The 17400-nt window shown below is 38.6% G+C and overlaps 1 protein-coding gene across 9 annotated transcripts in view; it reads left to right on the top strand.

The window, feature by feature from the left end:
* FAR2 (fatty acyl-CoA reductase 2) overlaps positions 1–17400 on the top strand; it is a 152937-nt gene that overhangs the window by 18256 nt on the left and 117281 nt on the right. For 3 of the 9 annotated variants that reach the window (XM_048048578.2, XM_066999554.1, XM_048048579.2), the window contains one exon: positions 1593–1664. The exons of the other annotated variants lie outside the window; for them this stretch is intronic. The gene's annotated coding sequence lies outside the window, so the exon portion shown is untranslated. The remainder of the gene's footprint in view (positions 1–1592; positions 1665–17400) is intronic. 9 annotated transcript variants of the gene reach the window in all.

Below are 17400 nucleotides of genomic sequence, written 5' to 3'. Positions count from 1 at the left end.
ACAGATGTTCTTGAAACCTGAACTTGTTTAAAACAAAGCTGACTGCTGTGTGAGTAGTGGCAGCTCTGTGAGGGTATCTGAGGACATCAGAAACACAAGTAACTCTAAATCCTGTAGTTAAGCTAGTTGCAAGTTTATCACAGGATTCAGCATGGACTTTGCACGTATGCATAATAGTCAACTCCATATGTAGAACACGGATCATAATAGTGTTATAAAAACACTAACATGGGATTACAAGGTATAACCCAGTATTTGCAGGCAAAAACTTATGTGCAAAACACCTAAAAGTGGTCTCCAACCATCTAGACCAGCAATCTGTATTTCCTTAACATCCTATGAAGAAATGGAATCACTCTTCATGCTGCTTGTGTAACAGTCTGCAAAAGTGCAGTTGGGCAGTTTGAAGGCAAAACTTTCCTTGTATTTCTTAGTCTGCAGTCATCTTAAATCTGATAATTGAGGAGGAATCTGGCTTGTTTTGTACATCTGAATAATTTAAACAGTTCAGAAAAGTGTGTGTACTGTCCTGCCTGTTAGTTAAATAGATTCAATGTGTCAAAACCACCTTGTACTTCCTTCAAATACTAGCAGGTAATAGCTCCAGTATTTTGCAAACTAGAAGGAAGATATACTTTGTTGCTGGATGAGATTAAGTGACTCAAGCAATGGTTTTCATTAAGGTATTAAACATGTCACTTGTAGCTGATAAGGGTTTCTTAACATTGTTGAAAATGCTTTATTTCCTAGATCAAAGAAATGTTTCAAATGCCACGTAAGTAGAACTGGGCAATAAACAGTCTATTTCTTTTTAAAGTTGTGTACTGTAAGTTTTGTTTTGTTTCATGAAGCATATAAACTGAGTAGATGAGTTGAGAGCACGTATCCTTGGAACCTTTCCTCTCTGCCTTGACTCACAGATACTTTGATTTAGCTTCAAGGGTGATTGTCCTTGGATCCTGTTATCCCCAAGTGGTACCAGTTTCGTCAAGCTCAGCTATTCAGGAAACATTAATCATGTCCACACAATATATATATGTATATATATAAAAATATATAAAACTATTGAATAAACAGTAGGACAAACATTCACATATTTGTATTTGTTATACTTAGTCATCTCTCTGCAGTAATCAAGGCTGCAGAAGTAGAAACTCACGTGTAATCAGCGAGTCCAGTAACTGGCTACTCAGCAAAAACACTACTGCAAGGATTGTTGTAGTATTGCAATGGACAGGAATGTTACAATATGGGCATAGACTGTTTTGTGGCTACAGCTAAGTGTCTGTTACAATGAATGTTGTCTTGGAAAATGTCTTTTGGGTTGTTATTGTGCACCTTTCTTCATGCATGAGCTCTCAATTCACTTTGCTAATAGGAAAAATATTTTTTAGAAAGCAGTCCCTGAAATCTCAAATACATGTATTGCAAAAATTGTGGTGATGTGGATACAAAACATGCCTGAAAACATAGCTTACTTTATTTCCTGGGTAACTGCTTGGTGCAAAAATACTGACCCAAGGAAATCATGACATGGGACAGTTGAACTATTTATCTGCATAACTTTCATTTTCCAGTTCTTTTTGGTTTAGGGAAATGTAAACATTGTGTTTCTTCTGAGCACAGTATAAGCATTTCTTCGCATCATCAATGAAAGCTTAAAGGTAATACTATAAATAAGACTTTCTTTTGCCCTTCAAATTTTATGTATTTGGTGTTATGCAGTCAACTGCTCTTCTGCACCATAGACTTTGATTCATTTTATGTCAGCAGTAGAAGAAAGGAGATAACGCAGTTGTTGCCAACTAGTTTATATAGGACCACCAAGAACCTTATTTTATCAATCTTCTTGCAATTCTTTGTTTTCCTCAGCTTTCATTTTGAGCTTGTCTTCTGAACCTTGACTAGGATGGAAAGGGAAATTTAACAAACTAAACTCAGCTTCATGTGACAATCATTTCTAAACTTCAGAGTTAAAGTGTAGGTCTGAGCACCTTTTAGCAAATTTGGTCTGGGTAGTTAACAGTTCAAAGCAGATTAACTTGATTTGGCCTCAGGTATGAAGGTGTAGTAATTGTGTAAATTTATTTCCTAATAAACACCAGTTAACTGCTGCTGATTACATCTTAATCTTATAGTGCCTTGAATCATAAGTGTCAGCCTAGGCATGGTGAATTTTAAAGTTTAAAATCTGGCAGTCTTATGTACAAGTACCTCCTGAGGGGATTTTTTTCTCTGAGAAAGGAACGATTCTTCTCTGTTACAAGTACTAACACATCTACCATAGTGTTTTGATTTACAAAATAATTCATTTACATTTTGTTTCATTTAAAAAAAAAATCATTAGGTGTGTAATTTTTTTAGCTGTGAATTTGTATTCTCAAGTAGAGATGTAATCTTCTGTTTTGACTATTTGCCACAGCCCCAGTGAAATGAAATGTTTTGGAACATGATGAGCATGCCTGCTCTCTCTTTGAACCTTGGTAACCGAAGAGCAGGCATGCATTCCGCAGCAGAAAAAGAAAGGTTTAACTGGTCACTGTTGTGCGCTCTCCACTTTAGAATGTCAGTGTTCTCTTTATGCAGACTTGTGCAAGTACTTGTGGTATTCTAACTGCTAAGTACAAAGATGCTGATGTTCATTCATATTTACAAATAATTCTTAAAATGTGAATTTTCACGAGAGCTGATGACAGCATGACACTTTATTTATAAATATTTATGTAAGCATTTTGGGCTCTTGAATGTCTTCTGTCTACACCTGTGATCTATACTCCTATTGAAGTCCTAATGTCTAAACAGGTACATCTAATTCTAAATCTCTTTGAAATGGTAACTTTGTTAAAACTTTATAATTTGCTTTTGTTAGAAGCATGTGCTTCAGATACTGTCCTGAATAGAAACATTTTACAAAATCATGGATATAATGAGGTCATCCTGACTTATTACTTGCTATGTTATGGCTTCTGTTATGTCCTTGTAATCACCTTACCAACTCATTCATTCTGAAAGTCTAGAAATGACTTTTCAGATACAAAGCTAATAAAGTTAAGCTAATGTGTAGTTTGAGCGATGGTCAAGTAAAGAGAAAGTATGTGTCAAAAAGATGTTATGAAATCTCTCAATCATTGCTTTGAAGAGGTTTCCTAATAAGAGTCCTTTCTGTAAGGAATTCTTAAACTCCTTAACTCCTTTAAACTCCTTGCTCATAAAAAGCTCAAAAAAAATCTCCTTTAATGTGGACTGCAGATGTAAATAATAATAAATCCAGGTGCATTATTTCCTTTAAAAGAAATCAGTGAAGAAAATAAAGTGGAAAGCCATTCTAACAGTTAGCATTCTAACAGTTAGTTAGTTATGGAGCATTTACAGCAGCTGTGTATAGTGCCATCTGTCTTAAACATGATGAACAGTCTCCCTGGATATAATTAAAGGATATCTGTTTCTAGGAGAAATCTACCTTTAGCCAGGTTGGTAAAACCTATGATTTTGGTGCAGTAACTGAACCTCTGAGTACTTTGGCAGTACTACTACCAATGATATCCACTGGTACCCATTTTGACAGACCAGCAGTTTTATTCCCATATGAATTGTGGCCTAGTTTTTTTCATGCTTTGCTTGTGTGAGCTTTAGACTTATTAATGCTAAGCTTAAATGTTCAAGATGCACTTGGAAACAGCCTTCTGCTTTATGCCACAAGGTTTTCACCAAACTTCCTGAGGTAAACCTGTTGCTGTTCAACTTTTTGCTCACTTCTGTGGTGGAACCAGTTACCTTGATGGTGAAGTTTTTGCTTTGTGTGGTTGTTGTTTTGGTTTTTCCTCTAACTGGCAGGCTGTGGAATATAATCTATTGCATGCTTGGATTGATTACTTTACTTGATTTGTTAATCTGGCAGTTGCAAAGCTTGGGAAATGTCTCAAATATTTTAGGAGAAACGTACATAATGTGTGTAATTTCTTGTCCTTTGAACATGGTCAACAATGTACCTAAATTAAAGCGCAAAATAGTCTGCATTTCACTGCAGGAAAACTGCTGCACACTATCTTAAAATTCATTATGTAAATAAAGAAATGTTATGTATCTTGGGTGAATATACTATTGACTCACCTACGTTGAATTGTGGCAGCACTAATTACCACTGAACTGTCCTTCTGCAGATAAGCCTGGTTCTTTATGTAGTTTGCTTTTTCTTTTGTTTTGCTTTAATACTTGGCAAGGGGAAAGATGACTTATTCCAATCTCTTACACTTACATGTAAAACCTACTTTAGTGTGATCAGAGAGAAACAAATGCTTGGTAACAAAGTTTTTGCACTGTGCTTGTTACATTAGTAAACTACATGTGTCACAGGCATTGCTGTGGAATGCAAAAAGATCTGAAAACAGAGGGACTGTGGATACCACTTCAACAAACTTATCAGTCTCTATCTTTTAGAATTTTTAGAATTAAAACTTCACTAGACTGTAAAAGGACCCACAAGACTTGGCAAATGCTCACTTTCAAATCTGTAAGGGCAGTACCCTCTACGTAATTCCCAATTGTGTTTGGAGCCAAGCACTATTGTATTTGTGTTTAATGAGAACAGATAAAACCTATTAATTTTAGGGAACATTGTCATATCTCTGAGATCTCCTTTCAGACAACTGAACACTTTTTTACATCTACTTTTAAAAAATATTTTACATAGGCTCCAAATGCTTATTTTTTCTTTCAAAATGGGAAACTTAGGACTTTATATTTTACTAATTGTAAGTAGAGATGAGAGGGAAACTGTCAATTTCTTAGGCAAGGTTTTGTTTGGGGGGGATAGGGGAGTAACCTGGTTTGTCAAGCTTTCTAATTTTTAAGCCTAAACTATTTCTGCATTCATAAACAGACTGCTTGTCATACACTTCATTCAACCAAGAGCTGTTATCTACTGTTACCTCATAAATATGAAGAAAATATCTCTGCCCCAGGTTGGGTGCCAAAAAGGACTGTGGTGTGGTTTTACTCAAGTGGCCAGCTGAGCTCCACCACAACTGCACTCTCATCCCCCACTCCTCAAAGAGGAAGGGGGATAAAATACAACACAGAGCTCGAGGTTTGAGATGAGAATGATTTAATTAAAGGGAGAGGGAAGGGGGAGAAAAACAAACAAAAAAAGGCTGTGCGGAAGCACAGAGAGAAAGGAAAAAGTTATTCTCTACTTCCATCAACGAGTGATATTCAGCCATGTCCTGGGAAGCAGGGCCTCAAAACGCGTAGCGGTTGTTCAGGAGGACAGCCCCCTCCCCCACGAGAGCCCCCCTTTTTATTGCTGAGTGTGACATCAGGTGTTATGGAATATCCCTTTGGTTGGTTTAGGTCAGCTGCCCTGGCGATGTCCCATCCCCATTACTTGCCCACCCCCAGCCTGCTGGCTCTTGGGGGCTTGAAGGGAGTCCTGATGCTGTGCCAGCACTATGCAGCAATAGACACAACACTGGAGTGATACCAGTGCTGTTCCAGCTACGAGTGCAGAGCACAGCACTGTGTGGGCTGCTGCAGAGAAAGGTGACTCCATCTCAGACAGACCCAACACACCTGGTGAGTACCAGTGAGAACTAAAGCAACTAGTTGAGATTCAAAGTCACTATTCAAAATGGTGCCTTCCAGATCTAAGCCCTTTAAATGGTTTTGACATTTAGCCATATACCTAGGCACTTTGTTTAGGCCTAACCTAATGCATTTAATTATATGACAAAGGGAGATCTGATGATCAGATCTGGTTGGAAAAAATATAATTAAAAAAAGTATTACAAATTGTTTCTGTTGGCTTCTGCAGCAGCTGCAGCTACTGAACATTGTTGCTATGTCAGCACTGATGGAACTTGCACCCAGAGATGCTAGGCTTCTTGTCATAGAAAGGGATGAAATCTGGGAGCCACAGCTCGTGATGGGGCTCTGGCCTCAGTCTTCAAGTCTGCAAACATCCTCCAACCTTCAGTGATGGAGCAGAGAGCTTTGAGGGTCCTTGTTGAAGACCTTTGACTTATGTATGGTGGTGTTTGTAGGTTTTTCTTGGTAGGAGTACACTGAGTCAGAAACTGAATTTGCAGGTAATCCCAATGTTTGGCATAATTTTAAATGGCTTTTATTGGTGACTTTTTTTTCTTAATGTGTTGTGGTGGTTGCATTGCTTTGTGGAAAAGTTGTAGTAAATGTACAGAGTGCTATTTGTCCTAAAGTGATTATCTGGGACAGGAATTCTGACTTTTTTTAAATTTTTAGTCACAACTACTGATAAGACTACTGATAAGTTTGCAAGACAAATGCAACAGTGCTAGTGAAGTCATGATCCCACACTCCAGTCTCCAGATATACCACTGTTTGCTCTCTGCTATTACCTGCATCGTGTGTTAGTTTCCCTGGAAGGACACTGTCTTAGAGCTGCTGTGTTCACTAGATCATACTGTGAATAGATCTTACTGTGAATATACAGTAGTATAAAGGAACAGAGCTTAGCACTTCTTTAAAAAAGAATACTACAACAATTTGTAATTACAAATAATTTTAAAAGAAGTCTTTGCCTATGAATTACAACTATCTATCCAGCTACAGGAGCACAGTAATACCGTAATCCAGCTCTGAGCAGAGCAGACAATGTATACACATGCCAGAGAATAAAGGCTTAAATGTTTTTTGTTTTAATTTTTTTTTAGTACAGCTTTGCTTACTGTTGTAACCCCTGTTTTTTTAAGTATAAGGGTTTTGGGGACAGCTGAATAGTTGTTAGTGTTAATGGTCATTGGAAATAAGAAGAAATGTACTTCTTAGCACAAGCATGACTATATTCAGGCTTTTGTACTACTTCTGTCTATTCTTTAGTAATGATTGTGCAATAAGGGGTATGCTCTTTTTCTTAATCCTCATAAAACTTTAATTGCCCCATTATCCTCCCACGTGGTTCACTCTAGCAGGTCTCAGGGGTGGAAATGTACTTGCTATGGAAGTCAAAAGTGATGAATAGACTAGGCAAGGTGTATGTAATTTATTTTTCATTTGAGAATGCTGTCATATGACATTTTGTCTTATTAAAGACTGTTTTTGTACTGATAAGCATAAGAGATGATCAACAATAATTTTTGCCCTATTTAACTAGTGTTTTAGAATTTTCACCATAGAAAGAAGAAAGAAAGAAGGAATATTTTACTTTTTTGTTGTTGTTCTAAGCATTATGCAGTAAGCATTTTAATCGCTGCCAAAAACAGTAATGTACAAAAATGGTAATTTACCTTTCTGGTGAAAAGCAGCAGTTCTTAATATGTATGCAGTATCTAAGCATTAAAGACTCAACCGAAGCAAACTGCATGTGACAACAGAAACACCTTCGGAATTTCATTAGTGGTGATAATATACTAAAGTTGTTGTGAGATCCCTGCTAGAGAGTCTGAAAAGATGACTGTTTATATTTAATGGTAGCAGGGTTGGTTTGTTGGTTTCTGATGTTTTTTGCATGTTGGATTCCAATTTAATCTTATGTTTCTCATGTATGGTATGTATGTACCAAAATAGGAAGAAAAATATTTTCATTGGTGTTTGTTAATAAATCCTGGTATGAAAATTTCAGGAGGGTCATGTTTAAATGGAGTATGTAGGAGTGACAAATACACAAGAAATATTATGGCTAGCATTAAATACTTTAAGAAAAAAAAGGAAATCAATAGGTATAGTTATTCACAGTTAAGATGAAGAAGAAAAGATGAGATGGTCACAGCTTCTTAACACATTCATGTACAAATTCCAGTACACTTATCTGGGTTACTTTTGTTTATTAGTATGTCTAATCTCAATAGGAATAAAACCTTTTGGTTAAAGAAACTTAAAGGTTTCAAATTCAGATCCTCAGCACTGAAAAACAAATGTATTGCTTTCCTTAAATTTCATCTTCAGTTTTTCAGAATTTTATGTGAGGATTTTAGTTGGACTCTTCTTGTTCAGATTTTTTTCTTCATGATACAGTTACATAATCTGATCTTCACAGAAGGCTGTAAAATACCTGGTTATTTTCTGCAGAGTCATGATCAAGAATTTCTATGATCACTAAAGGGCTTCCCTTCACATCTCAAAGTATTATTACACTTTATGCTGTGAGCCTAGATATAGCTCCACAGCGCTCAGCTCTTGTTCAGATGTGCACAGAATGAAAGGTTCCATATTATAGGGCTTGTAAGACTGCTTTTTTATGGTTACAGAAGGAGAAAGTTCCTGTTAGCAAGTATTAAACCATCAGAAACACTCCAGTTCTCTATACTCAGTAAGAATTTCATGTTTTCAATATGGTTTTCTGTACTACTGAATAAATTATATAGAAAGTATTATATAGAAGGTACCCAGATACTGTGAGAAAATAAATACTGGCACGACCTTAATGATGCATGTCTAGTTCTATCCTCATTGCTTTTTTACTCCTGAGAATTAGAACAACTTTGCAGCTATTCAGTATATCATAATACAGTTAATTGGTGGAATGATGTCTTGGTTAGAACACTTTTACTGAGAGGTGCTGCTTTCCTGTCCATTCTGAGCCTTGGGAGTGATTTAAAGTGGAAAAGGTGCCCTTGGACTGTGAAAGAGACGGGTTGTTGTAGTGACTGAGGCTGAGTTACTGCCACTTTCATTTTCTGAAGCTATTCCTGGAGTCTGGAAAGTTCTTGCTGCTTTTCCTGTTGAAAAGCAAAGAATGGATACAGCACATAGGCATGTGCTTAAGGATATTGGGGAGCTGCACCACCACAGATTCAAGTAATTTTTCTGTCTTTGAATACACCCTGTTCCATGTACTGAGCTTCCAATCTTACAACCATGGCTGTTCTTGCCAGTGTCTTTCATCAACACACAAATATTGGACAGACTGGAGAAAGACAAAATGACCCTTCCACCTTTTCAGGCTGTGGAGTGTAACATCTGAGTTACTTTCTAGAAAGAAAGAAGGCTGTGTCTGTCACTTCTGTCCTGTCTGAAGCAATGGAGAAACTGGGAGGGCATCCCCACACTCTTTGGAATTTTGGTGGTTTTAACCTTCTATGGTCTCCATAATTCTTGGTTTGGTTTCCCTCTTAGACATGAGGGCTTATGTTTGTGCTGGTGATCAGAGACTGGGAGTTCAGAGAGAAAGCAGTAGGTAATAGTAACTGTTCCCACTGTGCTTTCATTCTGTACTTCACTTCTGTATCCTGACTGGTTCAGGACACTCAAACTGTAAACAAATATGAAATAAACAAATATGAAAGTAACCTTGAATTGTAACATCAAACTTTTCTTTACCTTTAAGACATGGGAAGTCCAAATAAGAACAAGGATTTTTTTCTTTAAAGAACTTGTTGGCTATTTTGTGTTTCCTGTCACCCCCAAGCTAGAATGATATGGAAAAGAGCAGAAGGCACCTGTACGTGTAATGTCTTCATATTGGTCCTTGATCCTATGCTTCCTGCCTTGCAGTCTTGACACTTTGTATGGCATGGAGTATGAGCTCACTCTTTTGTCAGGCAGATAGCTGATCAAATTAGCGTAAGCAGTGTTTCTCAATCTTATTTTAATATGTGAAAATTAAAATATATGCACTTCTGTATATTATTTCTAAAGGGTAAAGGCCGCTAGGTTCATTGAGTTTTGTCATTAATGTTCAGGATGTTCATGCAACAAATCTGTGTGCTGTAGATGGTAAGAAGGAAACAGTTTGGAACCTATCACATCTGCCCAGCAGCTGACAGTGAAAATAAGAGATTACTTTCTTAGCCTTGAGAGCTAAACTTACAGAAGTTCCTATCCATGGTAGATAGACTAAATCTGTGAAAGATGAAACCAAAATAGCAGCCAGACAGGGACAGCTGGAGGTATTTGTTGGATGTTCTTTTAAGATTTTTTTGATAACAATAGAGTAGAAGTGTGGGGTGCTTAATTAGAAGTTGTTAACAAGGCATAAATCTGTCTTTAAAATTACTGTTAATGTGACTCCTAACTATGTCTGTCCAGGTCTAAGGGGTAGAGGCATTTCATACTATCTGAGAAATTGAAAGAATCCTGCTGTGACTTTTTTCTTTAGGTAATGCCATATTTTGTATAAAAGTGATTTTCAGAAAGCTTTTCCCTTGCTTTCCCCCCCTCAACATCCTAAGTGGAAGCCTATGTCTTGTAGATTACTAGCTTGTGGCTCTTTATATTGCGTAGCATATATTAAATACATCTTTTATTTCTATGCATTTTCCTGTTAGCAAGAGAAGATTACAAATACATAGTACTTACAAATATGATTTTTTTCCATGTAACTATTGTAAAAGTGCATTTGATGCTGTGTCACACTGTGTGTCAAAAAACATCCAAAAACTAATAGGCCAGAATTGTTCTTGCTGTAAGGTGTTAAAGCTAATTAGGACAGATTTCCTACCAGATATGTATACTTTTGTAGTCAAAGTAGTCAAAGCATCATTCTGGCTACTGTTTTAAACAGTCAGGTGGTTCTTCTTGTCAAGAACTGTTGTCATGTTTTTGGTTGATACGAACTTAAGTGGTGGGGTTCTGGGTGCATGGTTGCAACTTTGCAATGTGAGTTGGGAAACAGGAGTTTTCATTAGTTTTCTGCACCAAGTGCATAAAACTTGCAAAAAAAAGTTTCTCTGAAGAAGTACAGCTCTTAATTTTATGTCTGCCATAATGCCATCTTCTTGTTTTTTTTTTTTGTTTGTGTGTATACTTAGATGGAGTCAGTGCCTTTCCCCACTGGAAGGGATACTTTCAATCCTGTAAGTGTACCTATAAGAAATCAGTCCTAAATCACACACACGACACTTCTGGGTTCATAGTTATCTCCCTACATTAGGTACTGATGTGCACAAAATACCAAACTATTAAAAGGGAAGATCCTTAAATCACTGGGGGGGGGGGGGAAGCACAGAAGTTGGAGTTAAATGTGTTTCTCCTTCCTTCAAGTAAAGACTACACACTAAAGGTCTTCCTTGGAGGGAGGATGGGAGGGGAGAGCATATTTATGCTTACTGAACACTGTGCTGAGTTGTCATATCTTTCTGCTGTTTTCTTTGTCTTTTTTCTTAAGATATTGGTAGATATGTTTCTATACAAACTTTGTGTGTGAACGATTTTTCTTTCCCACCTGACAAATCTACTAGTAAATAAGAATGAAAGTTGCAGGGTGTGTAAAGTGGGAGAGGCTATGCATGTCAGGTATATATAATATATTCTTCCACCTTCTTCCTCCTGATGTCAGATAACAGTAACAACAAAGCGATAAACGCTTCATCTTGTCATCCTCCGCCCATCCATATGCACCACCATTTGTTACACACAGACTTACTACTTTTATCCTTTTCAGCCTTTATCATCACATCCCTTTATAAGCCTCAAAATGTTAATTTGCAGCTTAGTTATCATTCTGGTTGCTTACATCTTTCAGGCTAATCATGCTACACATGGCATAGTGCTTTCCTTGTCAAGTGTATGACATGGGGTCATGCTACAGTACTGAGACATGCAAACTCGGATGAAGGTAATCGCTGTGCCTTGAGGTAACAGCCTCAAGGTAGCTCTTGTAACAGCAACTACCACCTACATGGGATGCAGTGGTTTGTTATCCTCTTCCTCTATGAGGGGAGAAAATGATCTAGTTAGATCTGTGAGGAAGCAGCTGCTTATCATTGCAGCCTGGCAAGACAAGGCTATTGTCACTGCAATGTGTGCTGTAAACATTAGTGACATTGATATATGGATTCAGTCCACTGATCTTGGGATCTCTGGAAAAAAAATATATATTTCTGTCCATCCACTTCCTGTGGGTGCAGCAATACACACCCATAAGGCCCAGTTCCTAATGTAATTTGGGGCACTTGTGAAATGCTTGAGGATGTAACAAATACTGTAAGATACATGCAGACCAAATAAGTAACGTATACTGCATATGAACTCTGGAGCAGTGTCTGTGCCTTACTGGTACCTTTCAGGGCAGTTCCACAATCACTTTCTTGCTCCATATTTCCACATGCCCTGCGAACGATTCAACCTGGTCTGGTATTTGTTCACGAGCCATGTTTCAGCATCATGACATAGTGCAGCAATAAATCTAAGGAATCTGCTTCCAGCATTTTCTTTTTCCAGCAGCCACCTGTGGCAATGTCCCTCTTGTTACAGTGTCCAGCTTGTGGACACCTGTGCCAAGTGAGGAAAAATTGCTAGGAGACCTATATTCTGATGGTCTGTAGCCAGCTGGACACTTTGCTCAGCAGATGTTTCCCAGGTATTGGATATAATAGTTGTGAGCAGGTACTTTTATCTTGCAATAATCTTGTCAGTGGAATCTATGCTGAAAAAGAGTTTCTCTTGTGGTGTGTTAAGCCATCAGAATCAACATATAAGCCAAAACAAGTGCCTGTGTGTGGGTATCTATGACGCTTTATCTTGCTCCAGTGGAGAGATGACTCCTATTCTTCTATTATCAGATTATTACTTTATTACTTGGGAAAACTGATTGTTTTTGCATTTAATTACTTAGGTTTCTGTCCCTCTGTGTTGTTTTTTGTCTCCTCTTCCCTGTATCCTTTTACCATCTACCTGGTGTGATTGCCATCACTGCTATTTCTTTGTTGAAGGCTTTGAGACTACTGCCTTGTTTAGTAAAGCCTGACAAAAATGGCCAAGACCAGCTGGAGCCTCTCACATGGTTATGTACTGGGTTTCCCTGCATCGCTGCAGTGCACTCCTGAAAACAGGTTTGCACAAGGTCTGCAGAGGTTCACTTGGCTGGGAGTCTGCATACTGGGAGCATCCTCATGAGGCTCTCTTGACTAATGGAGACCATGTAGTCTGAGCGACAGTTCTCATACAAAGTCAGACAGTTCTCATACAACGTCTAATCTCTCATGGCATGTTTTTGGAGAGAGAGGTTGTTGGGTGGGGGTGTAACAACGATGCTAGCAAAGTGAGGTGCTATGATGGCAATTCAGTCACTATGTAAATACTAGAAAGCGATTGGAGAACCCTAAAATGGTATGTGTGTGTGGTCAGTGCTCCCTTTATATGTCAGTCATTTCGTAGATTATCAGTACAGTAAGAAATGTTAAGAAGGAAAGATTTTGTCTTCTGGATGGTGAGTACAGACATAATAGGCAAGGAGGGTTCAGGTGAGTTGTGCCATCATGGCTTTCACATCAGACTGACAAAAGCATGCAGCCAGATGTACAGGAGCTGAAAAGTAGCCACAGCCACCTGTGCAACAAGAGAGAGCACTGATGCAATGTTAATAATATTTAAGAATAACATTCTAGAAGTCATGATTAACAGAGCTTTACTCTTTTAAATTTTTATTGTTATTAAAATAAAATTGGTGGGTCTTTGGAGTGTCTACAGCCTTACACTAGAGTAGAAGGTACATATATGCCTATTATTCCAAGAAGGTAAAATAACATAAGAAATAGCATACAGTTTGTAAATTTCATATTAGCCAAATGAAAGTCCTGTTAGTACAGGAGATACAGCAAGGGAAAAGTCTCTTCTCATAACAGCATTTTTTAAAGATTGCAGTTTATTATAGCTTGTCTGTTAGATGTCCTTGACCTTGCTCCACTAAGATACTTTCACTAACAGATAACATAAGCCTGGAGATAAATGAAGAGTCTGTGTTCCTATGCAGATGAACTGGGAGAAGCTATAGCCCAAGCAGTTCTCCCATGTTTTGATTTTCATACCTATGTGGAAAGGAGGAGAAAACATATTGTAATATGTAACTTGATTTCATGTTTAGCATGATATAACCTATGTGACAGAGCACAAGTTTCTGCAGGCAAGGAAGAAAAATAAGCAGTGTGGATCTGAAACCAGTAGGGCTGAGCACCATGTTGTGTCCATGCTTCTCATGTTGATGGCTGTGGCACAGGTTGGATATGTTTCCACTCTAGCACCCCCACTTCTGCTCCTGCCAGTGTTTGTGGGAGTGGGACAAAGTGAAAAGGAGCTGCTCCTTCAAGCCCTCTTGTTCTTTTTTTTTTCCTAAGCAACTGTTAAGCAGGGTGTTTACTACCTTTTTTTTTAATGTGAAAGAAAATGGCTGATCTCTGGGCTGGTAATTTACACAGGTGAAGGTGCAGTCATTGAATAAGGATTGTTTGGTGTTTACTATCTGAAGAAATCAGACTAGTCTCTGGATAAGAAATCAGGCTAGTCTCTGGATCAGTGCTAGCTCTGAAAAATCTGGGGAAAAAAACACTAGAATGTGAATATAAGGAATAAAACTTTTCTGGATAAAATAAACAGTTTAGGTTGTGTATGTTGTCATCCTCCTAGTAACTTAATGAAACTAACACTGAAATTGCCACTCCAAAAATGTTGACATTGCCAAAACTTCATTTTTCATTGAGAAACTTTCAGCCAAATGTTTTTGGTTGCCTCTAATAACACTTCCCTGTAACTTTAATAAGAAAAGATGGATAGAAATAATTGGGTGTATCTGTCTACACCTACATTTAAGATGCCTGAGCTCAGGTCAAATGATGCTATTTCAAAGTGTGTATATATTTTGTTCTCTGCAACACATCTGACACTTAGTGTTGTGTGTTTATGGTATGTTAACTGCATGAGCAGCCTGTTTCCCACAATTAAGTGTATTTTGAGCACATCAGGAGGCTAAATTGGGGTAAAGAGTCTGAAGGCTGTGAATGTAGCTCCATGTTGCAGACCGTCATCCACCATATCAATTTGTCTATAGTAGTCCAACAGGGACCTCTTCCAATGCAGTATTCTGGGATCGTGTGCTTAGTAAAATCTTCCTTCTTCCTAGCCTTGGAGTCTTTTCATCACTCCAGAGTATTTAATCTATGGTATGTAATTAAGACTTTGTGGACTCTTTCTTTTACAGTGACTGCTGCATGGGTTTGTGAAAGGCAGGTCCTGCTTGAGTAACCTGATCTCTCTCTGACTCATTTAGTGGATGAGGGAACGGCTGTGGATATCTACCTAGACTTTAGTGAGGCTTTTGACACTGTTTCCTACAGCATTCCCTTGGAGAAAAAAAGGCTGCTCATGGCATGGACAGGTGTATACTTTGGGGGGAAAAACTAGCTTGGTGGCTGGGCCCAAACAGTTGCGTTGAATATGGTGTCCCCCAGGACTCAGTACTGGGTCTGGTTCTTTAATATCTTTATCAATGATCTGGATGAAGGGATCGAGTGAACCCTCAAAGTTTGCAGATGACACCAATTTAGGTGGGAGTGTTGATCTGCTTGAGGGTAAGAAGTCTGTACAAAGGGATCTGGATAGACTGGACTGATGGGCCGAGGGCAACTGTATGAAGTTCAACAAGGCTAAGTGCTGGGTCCTGCACCTGGGGCACAACAACCCCAAGCAGTGCTACAGGCTGGGAGATGAGTGGTTGGAAAGCTGCCCATCAGAAAGTGGCCTGGGGGTATTGGTCAATAGCTGGCTGAATAAGAGCCAGCAGTGTGCTCGGGTGGCCAAGAAGGCCAACAGCATCCTGGCTTGTATCAGAAAAAGCATGGTCAGGAGGACTACGGAAGTGATTGTCCCTCCATACTTGGCTCTGAGGCTGCAACTCAAATACTTTGCTCAGTTTGGGGCCCCTCACTACAAGAAGGACATTGAGGTGCTGGAGTATGTCCAGAGAATGGCAATGAAGCTGGTGAAGGGTCTAGAGAACAAGTCTTATGAGGAGTGACTGACAGAGCTGGGGTTATTTATCTTGGATAAAAGGAGGCTCAGGGGAGACTTTGTCGCTCTCTCCAACTACATCAAAGGAGGTTGTAGCAGGGTGGGGGTTGGTCTCTTTTTCCAAGCAACAAGTGATAGGACAAGAGGAAATAGCCTCAAGTTGTGCCAGTGGAGGTTGATTTTGAATATTAGGAAAAATTTATTTGCTGAAAGTGTTGTGAAGCATTGGGACAGGCTGTCTGGGGAAGTGGTTGAGTCACCATTGATGAAGATATGTAAAAGACATAGTTTAGTGGTGGACTTTTGGAAGCGCTATGTTGATGAACTTGGAGGTCTTCTCCAACCTAAATGATTCTATGAATCTAACACCTTAGATCCTTGTTTTAATTGGCTTTGCAAGCAAAACTATAACTCTCTGAAATCTGTTCTATATTCTGATTTGCTTCTTAACTCCTGCTTGACAGGCGGATCTGTGGGAGCATCACAAGTTGGTCTGTGTTCCTTCCACACTATGTCAGTGCCATAGCTGCTCTAGTAAATGCATCATGAAGGTCTTGCATTACATCAGGCTTGGAGACTGGATTCAGCCCAGCAGATAATAAGCAGCCCCAATTTTATCCTTCAATCTATTTCTTGGGGCCCTTGGGTCAGCCCAGGGGAAATTCTCCTCAGCTTGGGAAAACTTCCTGTATAGCTAGCTAGCTGCTTTTGAAACACAGCCTTAACCTCAGGGCTGGAAACCTGTTTGTCTGCAAATAGAGTATTGGACCATATGGCTCGCTCCCTGAACGATTTATTATGGTGTGCTTCATAGTCATCTTCCTGCTCCTAGACCCTTTTTCTTGCCAAACTTCATTATATCTTCATCTTTCACACCCTTTTGCTTTGGAATTGCTACTGCTGTATTTTTCAGAAGGGCACTGGTTCCTGAGAGCAAATTTAGGGTTTAGGGAAAACTTATAGTTCAGTTTTGTTAAGTATTAATGTGCAGTGGTTGAAAAACTGATTTCTATAATCAGAATCAACTTCATATCCATTTAGGTTTCTCACCAGCAGGTATACTTGTCTGCAAATGAATAAAGTTAGGGAGAGCCCTCACTAAGACAGCTGACCTGTAGTGATGAGCTGTCACTGACCTCAATATCATTGCAAATATACGTTATCTTAGTCTTAATACAATGACACCATTCCCACTGCTGCTAAGAAGAGTGCAGCCTTTCAGATGGGAAAGCTCTCCTTAGATATATATTCCATAAATGAAACAATTTCTACCTTTCATTTGGTTATGAGAAAATCACCAAAATTCCAATAATTTTATTTTAAAAATAAATGTGAAAATGGCAATGGGTAGGTTTTCCAGCATCCTCTAAACAAAAACAATGTAGGAGCATTGGCTAGGTTGTTTGAAATCCCTTCTAATATTAATGTTCTTTTATTTGAATCCGTTCTCCCAACTACTCTCTTCTTGGCTGATCTACATTTGTTTTCCTTTTGAGTGTCTTTAGTTCCTGTGCCATTGCTACTGCAAACACCAGTAACCATATGGAAAGACTTCTTTCTTAGCGGGCAGAATTTACCCGTGTAATTACATACTTTAACTCATCAGAACACTTCCCAGATTTAAATAAAACTAAAGCTAAACTAAATGAAGCTTCATTATTTGAACTCTTTGAATTGATGGCAAAATATCTCCCAACAATGAGAAGA

This window comes from Anser cygnoides, chromosome 1 (genome assembly GCF_040182565.1).
Source record: "Anser cygnoides isolate HZ-2024a breed goose chromosome 1, Taihu_goose_T2T_genome, whole genome shotgun sequence".
NCBI classification, from domain to species: domain Eukaryota; kingdom Metazoa; phylum Chordata; class Aves; order Anseriformes; family Anatidae; genus Anser; species Anser cygnoides.
This window is presented reverse-complemented; position numbering and strand designations above follow the sequence as displayed.